Genomic DNA, 9,161 nt, shown 5'->3' on the forward strand with positions numbered 1-9,161 from the left:
CTGTTGCAATGACATGTTTAGGTCTAATTAGATCACTAAGTGATTGAACTTGTTCTTATTTAGCTCTCAGCTGTGAAAAAGGTCCGCAGTGGGAGAGAGGAGGTCCCGCTGCGTGAGGTGAAGCTGCAGCAGGTAAGACCAGAGAACGGAAGGATTGGAGAGGAGGGACAACCTCTGTAGTTTCTAGATAAGGGAAGATAAAATAAGATAACTTTCATATTCTGTGAGTACCTTAGTAGTCTATGGGAGTGTGCTAACTGTCTCTTTCTGTGGCGCTGGTTGTTTATATGTTTACTGTGGTCACTTGTAGGCTGCACATTACAGAGTAATCTCTGGTGCCTTTATAGTTCTGACATCTCATACTGTGTTCTGTACAGGATAAAGCTTCTGCCTCCCTCACGCTGTGGCGGGAAGCTGCAGTCCAGGAGCTGGACCTCGGCAGCCAGTGCAGGATTACCCACTTAAAGTCCAACATGGATGCAGGAGGGGACTTCCTGCACACAACACCCTACAGCAATGTAGAAGTAAAAAGCATTCTAATTCATCTAATCTAAAAACACATTCTAATCAGAATCAGAATGAGCTTTATTTGCCAAGTCAGTAGGCACATACAAGGAGTTGTTTTCTCTATGGTTTAAACATGTAAAAGGCCACATGAAGTTTGGAGGTCTGCAGCAATGGACTCTGCAGAAAGGTCGCCAACCTTCTGCAGAGTCAATTGCTACAGACCTCCAAACCCGCTCTGTCATTTTACGTGGCCGACCACTTGGTGGCTGAGCTGCTGGCGTTCCCAGTCGCTTCCACTTTGTTCTAACACCACTGACGGCTGACTGTGGGACATTTAGTAGCGAGGAAATGTCTCCACTGGACTTGTTGCACAGGTGGCATCCTATCATGGCACCACGCTGGAATCCACTGAGCTCCTGAGAGCGAGCCATTCTTTCACAGATGCTTGTAGAAACAGTCTGCATGCCGAGGGGCTTGAATTTCTACACCTGTGGCCATGGAAGTGATGGGAACACCTGAATTTAATTATCTGGATGAGTGAGTGAATACTTTTGGCAATCTAGTGTATATTATACAGACATAAAATGGCAAATGATCTGACACAATTGAGAAAGAGATTAAAGAAATAAACAAGGAGTAAGAAAGGGGTTTAATATCTAGCTGCAAGGTATTATGGGACATAAGTGCTGTTTGTTTTGGCAGGTGCTGATTGTGACTGATGAGGCAGCTGGAGTGGAGGTGATGGGCGTGATGGAGAGCAGCACAAGGGGAGTGCTGGAGCTCCTCATGTCCAGCACCGAAGTGTTTTATATTTCCCAGGACTTGTGGGAGCCCTTGAAAAGGGTAAAGTCTTTCTAAATATAAAATATATTGGGAAAAAAATCATTAACATTGAGGCAGTGGAAAGACCCTGCCCTCTGGCAGAATAAATTTCATATATATGTATATAGTTTACACATAGTTAATAATGTTTTATGTTCTATTTTTATTAATGACGTTTCTTTGAAAATATAATAAAAATGAATTTAAATCCAGCATTTGGCTCAGTTGTATTGCTGTGGTAATATAGTCTGTGAAGATGAAGTGAAGATAAAAACTCTCCCAACCAAGGCTCAGCTCTGAAATACTACTGACAGGAATTTCAGATGTGAGATGGTGACAGAGGGAGAACACCCTGAAGAAACCCTGGACAGAATCAGACTTCAGATTTATTAATCTATTCAATAAAGATATATTTCAGTACTCTGTTTTAACGTAACATATAACAGTACGGATGTACATGTTCATTTATTTGTCATTTCAGTTCAGTTTTATTAACACAGACACAATTAAAAGAAGTAGCTTAGCTAAGGAATCCTACAAAATGCACCGTAACTTCTGTTCAATCCCGAGCATGCACAGAACTGTGGGAACAAAAAACTGAGTTTTAACAGGAAGAAAGCTCCATCAGAACCAGAACCAGGAAGGGCGGCCATCTGCCTGGAGCAGCTGGGGCTGAGAGGACAGAAAAGAGGGGACAACAAGCAGCGCAACACCAGGCCAGGGACACCTGCTGAGAGAGAGGAACAAGTTAATGACAACAATGATGGCACATGTACATGGAGAGGAGAGGTGCATCATGGGAGCTCCCCCAGCAGGCTGGGCCTATAGCAGCAGAACTATGGGATGTTTCAGGCTCAGCTGAGCCATCCCTAACTATAAGCTTCATCAGAAAGGAAAGTTTTAAGCCTGATCTTAAAAGTAGAGAGGGTGTCTGCTTCCTGAAGCCAAACTGGCAGCTGGTTCCACAGAGAGGGGCCTGATAACGGAAGGCTCTGCTCTGCCATTTACACAAAAGGGGGAGATTAACATTATGCAGGACAGGTCCGATCCCTCGGTCAGTATATAGCTCATGCAAATTTGACTGTATCCATTGAACTTATGATAGAATCATGCACCGTATTAGTCATTTTGGGGAACTCTGATTAAAGTTTTAATAATGTCTATTGCTGAGATTACATTTTATAACATTTAAGTCTAACACACCATGTTATTGTGATAAAATTAAAGGTTACGACTCTTAAATAACAGCTACAAGATGTCCAGGTTACACATATAACAGGGCTAAAATTGACAGGATTTCAGGTGAAAAACATTTTTAAAGATGGAGGTTGTAATAATCCTAAACCTGTCACTTGATTTTATTGTAAGACACAAATTTTTTTTGTACTATTAACAAAATTTCAACAAACTTCTATAACTGCTTAACTTTAAAACTTTCACAAAAATGTGCACAGTTGTCACTTCACGGATAAACATACATTTATATTTATATATAAATATCTGTTGTTGTAATATAATGTAAATGTAATATAAATATCTTAAGTGTTTCCAGTTAAAGCGAGTCTCCCATGTCAGCAGAAAGTATTACCTTTCTGTATAGGTTTCTTAAAGTAGGAGGGCTCATCCGGGATTTGAACCCAGGAACTCTTGCACCCGAAGCGAGAATCAAACCCCTAGACCAACGAGCCAAAAAGAAACAAAGTGTTTTTTGTGATTTATTTCTGAAATTCATGTGATCTCCGCATAAAACAGAGCTTGATGTTATTCAAATTATCTCCATATGTGAAAACATTGAATTTAGTCCCAGTTCAATCTTCTGTACCTCAAGAATAACTAAAGCCATTAGATGAAGTGCCTCCAAGTACAGACTGTTTTGGAAGTCCAGCACCCCTGAAGTACTGCTGTTAACAGTTATGGTACTATGTTGATGAATATAATAACATCTTAAGGCACTGCTGGGATTTGAACCCAGGATCTCCTGTTTACTAGACAGGCACTTTGACCAACTAAGCCACAGCGCCACATGGTTCATAAAACTGATGAAAGAATAAAGAGCAGGAACTGGATCCACCTCAGGAAGTGGTTTTTGTGATTTATTTCCGAAATTCCTGTGATCTCTGCATAAAACAGGGCTTGATGTTATTCAAATTATCTCCATATGTGAAAACAGTGGATTAAGTCTCAGTTCAATCTTCTGTACCTCAAGAATATTTAAAGCCATGAGATGAAGTACAGACTGTTTTGGAAGTCCAGAGGGGGGGTTTCATGAAGCTGGATTAGCGGAAAGCCTGGCTTTTCTCGATAGTTCTGGCTAATCTAAGAGAGAGTTCCGCTCCACCAACGTGGCTTATTTGAATGCCCACTGAGTAACCATGGTAATTTATGCCGCTGAACTTGCCTTCTCCTTGGCAGGCTAATGTTCAAGCTTAGCTTAGCTGTGTCTCAAATCCTGTCTGACCGGCTGAAACAGACTCCCGGAAAAAAACTTTCACCTAGTACAATTCCGCGCTCCCGCAACTCATGTCTAGTATAAAAAATAAAACAAAAAAAATTGCGGTTATCATGTCACCACTTTCACTGTCTCGGAAAATCAATATCAATCAGTCAGTGCAACTAAAGAAACACAAGTAGTTAACATGAAATTAAATGAAAAAGAACATGGAATGCATTAAAACTAATTGATACCTTATTACATCTCGGTCCCACATTTCACAAAAACCTGACCTACACCCACCCAGGACCAGACTCAGAAAAATGGGGGTATTGGGGATAATTGTCCATAGACAACTGGATGTCTCGTTTTGAAAAACACCACATCAACCCCTTTGAGTAATGCTGAGCAATGTTACATTTATGTGCTGTGAAAACAAGTACCTCATCATTCACTCCTATCCTCCGTGCATACAGATGATCTGTGATGGAGGTTATTTCATTTCTAACATTGAGGCTAAATGGCCGGGATCAGTTCATGATTCTAGGATCTTCCGAGCATCCTCACTGGCACAGAGGTTTGCACAAGGCGCAAGAATTTTACTTACCCGAAGGGGTGTACTTTTGTTTTTAGACTAGGACTTTAGGATGCAATAGCTTTTGTTTAACATGCTCCACATTCTCCATCGAGGGTTTAAATTCAAGTAGATTTTTGCTTCAAGACATCCAGCCAACTCCAGCTTTTTATTACCTTCATTAAGTCTACATTTCAGATCATTATATACAACAAAAACATCCAAAAATGTGAAAATCGCCTTTTTTTCAGCAGCAAGGGGTTAAGGTTACGGAGGTGGGGAAACACGATAACAAAAAATAAATAAAGCTATAAACTTTGCAGATATATGCTTTTTTTAAATCACCACCTGGACTCCCCCTTGAGCGGTCACCTTACCGTGGTGGGGGGGTTTGCGTGCCCCAATGAGTCTGGGAGCTATGTTGTCTGGGGCTTTAAGCCCCTGGTAGGGTCACCCATGGCAAACAGATCCTAGATGAGGGACCAGACAAAGAACAGCTCACAAGACCCCTATGATGAGTGATACTTTTGGACGCCGTGTTCCCTTGTCCGGACGCGGGTCACCAGGGCCTCCCCCTGGAGCCAGGCCCAGGGGTGGGGCCCACCGGCAAGCGCCTGGTGGCCGGGTCTGTGCCCGTGGGGCTCGGTCGGGCACAGCCCGAAGAAACGACACGGGTCCCCCTTCCTACGGGCTCACCACCCGTGGGAGGGGCCATGGGGGTCGTGTGCAGTGTGAGCTGGGCGGCAGCCGAAGGCAGGGACCTTGGCGGTCTGATCCTCGGCTACTGAAGCTGGCTCTTGGGAAGTGGAACGTCACCTCTCTGCTGGGGAAGGAGCCTGAGCTGGTGCGCGAGGCTGAGCGGTTATAGCAGATATAGTCGGACTCACCTCGACACATGGCTTGGGCTCCGGAACCAGCCTCCTCGAGAGGGGTTGGACTCTCTTTCACTCTGGAGTTGCCCGCGGTGAGAGGCGTAGAGCAGGTGTGGGCATACTTATTGCCCCCCGGCTGTGCGCCTGTACATTGGGGTTCACCCCGGTAGACGAGAGGGTAGCCTCCCTCCGCCTTAGGGTGGGGGGACGGGTCCTGACTGTTGTTTGTGCTTATGCACCGAACGGCAGTTCAGAGTACCCACCCTTTTTGGAGTCCCTGGAGGAGGCACTAGAGAGTGCTCCTCCGGGAGACTCCCTCGTCCTGCTGGGGGACTTCAATGCTCACGTGGGCAATGACAGTGAGACCTGGAGGGGCGTGATTGGGAGGAACGGCCCCCCCCGATCTGAATCAGAGTGGTGTTTTGTTGTTGGACTTCTGTGCTCATCACGGATTGTCCATAACGAACACCATGTTCAGGCATAAGGGTGTCCATATGTGCACTTGGCACCAGGACACCCTAGGCCGCAGCTCGATGATCGACTTTGTAGTCGTATCGTCGGACTTGCGGCCGTATGTCCTGGACACTCGGGTGAAAAGAGGGGCGGAGCTGTCAACTGATCACCACCTGGTGGTGAGTTGGCTCCGCTGGTGGGGGAGGAAGCCGGTCAGACCTGGCAGGCCCAAATGTATTGTGAGGGTCTGCTGGGAACGGCTGGCGGAATCCCCTGTAAGGAGGAGTTTCAACTCCCACCTCCGGCAGAGCTTCAACCATGTCCCAGGGGAGGTGGGGGACATTGAGCCCGAATGGGCCATGTTCCGTGCCTCCATTGTTGAGGCGGCCGACCGAAGCTGTGGCTGCAAGGTGGTCGGTGCCTGTCGTGGCGGCAATCCCCGAACCCGCTGGTGGACCCCAGTGGTGAGGGAGGCCGTCAAGCTGAAGAAGGAGTCCTATCGGGCCTTTTTGGCCAGTGGGACTCTGGAAGCAGCTGATGGGTACCGACAGGCCAAGCGGAACGCAGCCTCGGCGGTTGCTGAGGCAAAAACTTGGGCTTGGGAGGAGTTCGGGGAAGCCTTGGAGAACGATTTCCGGATGGCCTCGAGGAGATTCTGGTCCACCATCCGGCGGCTCAGGGGGGGGAAGCGGTGCACCGTCAACACCGTGTATGGTGAGGGCGGGGCTCTGCTGACTTCAACTAGGGACGTCGTGAGTTGGTGGGGGGAATACTTCGAGGGCCTCCTCAATCCTACCGACACGCCTTCCGATGAGGAAGCAGAGTTGGGGAGCTCGGACGCGGGACCTCCCATTTCTGGGGCTGAGGTTGCCGAGGTGGTCAAAAAACTCCTCGGTGGCAAGGCCCCGGGGGCGGATGAGGTCAGTCCTGAGTACCTCAAGGCTCTGGATGTTGTAGGGCTGTCTTGGTTGACACGCCTCCGCAGCATCGCGTGGACATCGGGGGCAGTGCCTCTGGACTGGCAGATCGGGGTGGTGGTCCCCCTCTTTAAAAAGGGGGACCGGAGGGTGTGTTCCAACTATAGGGGGATCACACTCCTCAGCCTCCCTGGTAAGGTCTATTCGGGGCTACTGGAGAGGAGGATCCGCCGGATAGTCGAATCTCGGATTCAGGAGGTGCAGTGTGGTTTTCGTCCTGGCCGTGGAACAGTGGACCAGCTCTATACCCTCCGCAGGATCCTGGAGGGAGCATGGGAGTTCGCCCAACCGGTCTACATGTGTTTTGTGGACTTGGAGAAGGCGTTCGACTGTGTCCCTCGGGGACTCTTGTGGGGGGTGCTCCGGGAGTATGGAGTGCCGGACTCCTTGATATGGGCTGTTCGGTCCCTGTATGACCGGTGTCAGAGTTTGGTCCGCATTGCCGGCAGTAAGTCGGACATGTTTCCTGTGAGGGTTGGACTCCGTCAGGGCTGCCCTTTGTCACCGATTCTGTTCATAATTTTTATGGACAGAATTTCTAGGCGCAGCCAGGGCGTTGAGGGGGTCCGGTTTGGCGATCTCAGAATCGGGTCTCTGCTTTTTGCGGACGATTTGGTTCTGTTGGCGTCGTCAGGCCATGACCTTCAGCTCTCACTGGAGCGGTTCGCAGCCGAGTGTGAAGCGGCTGGGATGACCATCAGCACCTCCAAATCTGAGACCATGGTCTTCGGCCGGAAAAGGGTGGAATGCTCTCTCCGGGTTGGGAATGAGATTCTTCCCCAAGTGGAGGAGTTTAAGTATCTCGGGGTCTTGTTCACGAGTGAGGGACGAATGGAACAGGAGATTGACAGATGGATCGGTGCGGCGTCTGCAGTGATGTGGGCTCTGCACCGGCCCGTCGTGGTGAAGAAGGAACTGAGCCAGAAGGCGAAGCTCTCGATTTACCGGTCAATCTATGTTCCTACCCTCACCTATGGTCACGAGCTGTGGGTAGTGACCGAAAGAACGAGATCGCGAATACAAGCGGCCGAAATGAGTTTCCTCCGCAGGGTGTCTGGGCTCTCCCTTAGAGATAGGGTGAGAAGCTCGGTCATCCGGGAGGGGCTCGGAGTAGAACCGCTGCTCCTCCGCATCGAGAGGAGTCAGATGAGGTGGCTCGGGCATCTGGTGAGAATGCCTCCTGGACGCCTCCCCGGTGAGGTGTTCCGGGCCCGTCCCACGGGGAAGACCCAGGACACGTTGGAGAGACTATGTCTCTCGGCCTCAGGGCTCCAGGCTGGGACCTCACACTGACAGAAGGTAAAACACTTCAGTTTCTCCCTCAGAAAGAAAGCTCAAAGCTGCACCTCAACCACACCTTACAGCATCTCGTTTGGACAGGGAAGCCATGAGACGGGAAACTTTATCATTAACTAGGTGAATGTGATTTTATGCTAAAGTTTTATCAACATTTAAATGAATCAATTTTGTAAATGAGCTCAGTTGAATTCAACTCAACAATACTCATTAATCCCTGAAGGTAAATTATATCCCTGCAGGATTAGTTATTATTAAAGATCAGCTGCTGTTACAGATAACTAAATAAAATGTAATCAGCTGAAGTGTAGCAGAGAGGAAGGTGTGGTAGAAACCTTCGGAAGGTGTCCATTAGTGGGTTGGGCTGTTGTTTCTGTAGCTTAGCAACAGCTCAGCTGATGATGTCACACACAGCGTCAGCAGGTAACTCAGGTGAACTCTGTCAGCAGACAACATGGACAGAAACTCACAGCCAGTAGTTCAACATCTGGGGTCCAGAGACGCTCCTTCTCAGTGACACGTCCAGGATTTCAGCATCTGTTGTTAACCAGCTCTGTGATCCTCCTGCTTTCCTGTTACCGCTCTGTCTGACAGTCCTGCGTAACATTCAGTCGCTACAGCGACTGTCTTGCATTTCTGGTGGCTACTTCCTGTTCAGCCAGGACCGTAACACCAGTTGCTAACACAAAAGTCCCCGCTGATCACATCTTTAGGCCAAAGTGGGATTTGTCAGTGAGATTCTCCCACTGTGAGCGGCAGAAAGCGCTTTCTAAGAAACTCTTAAGGACATAATAGCTGTGGGGACGTAGTTACCACAAGAACACAATACAACTCCAAGTCTGTGCTGAACATTTTCCACTGAAATGCTCAGGGTTACGCCAAACACAGTCAGCTTAAAACTAAAGGTAACAAAAACAGCCTGAAGCAGGTTTAAATGATCAGCTTTTGAGTTTGTAGATACAATCCAATAAAGTATAAGGGTGTCGTGTGCACACTGCCACCAGGTGTTCTGGGTAAGTTGTGTAGCCGTCGGAGCAGAAGAAGAAGAAGAGTTGTGGAATAAATCAACGTGAGCAGCGCGACTGAGAGCATCTGAGATTACAGCAGAATGTCTGTTTGGTAAATCTGCTCAGTACCTGATTGTGTGAGTAACTGAGCAGTTGTAGAAGCAACAAACAGATCAGTTCAGTTTTATCGTGTTAAACGGTTCAATTCAAAGTACCGTTAGC

At 47.9% G+C, this 9,161-nt stretch overlaps 1 non-coding gene across 1 annotated transcript; it reads right to left on the reverse strand.

Moving 5' to 3' along the window:
• Positions 1–3,276: 3,276 nt before the first annotated feature.
• Positions 3,277–3,350, reverse strand: trnat-agu (transfer RNA threonine (anticodon AGU)). The gene has a single exon. It is a non-coding gene; the product is annotated as a tRNA-Thr (tRNA).
• Between the last annotated feature and the right edge of the window lie 5,811 nt (positions 3,351–9,161).

The sequence above is a fragment of the Odontesthes bonariensis genome, chromosome 2, assembly GCF_027942865.1.
Source record: "Odontesthes bonariensis isolate fOdoBon6 chromosome 2, fOdoBon6.hap1, whole genome shotgun sequence".
Lineage (NCBI taxonomy): Eukaryota > Metazoa > Chordata > Actinopteri > Atheriniformes > Atherinopsidae > Odontesthes > Odontesthes bonariensis.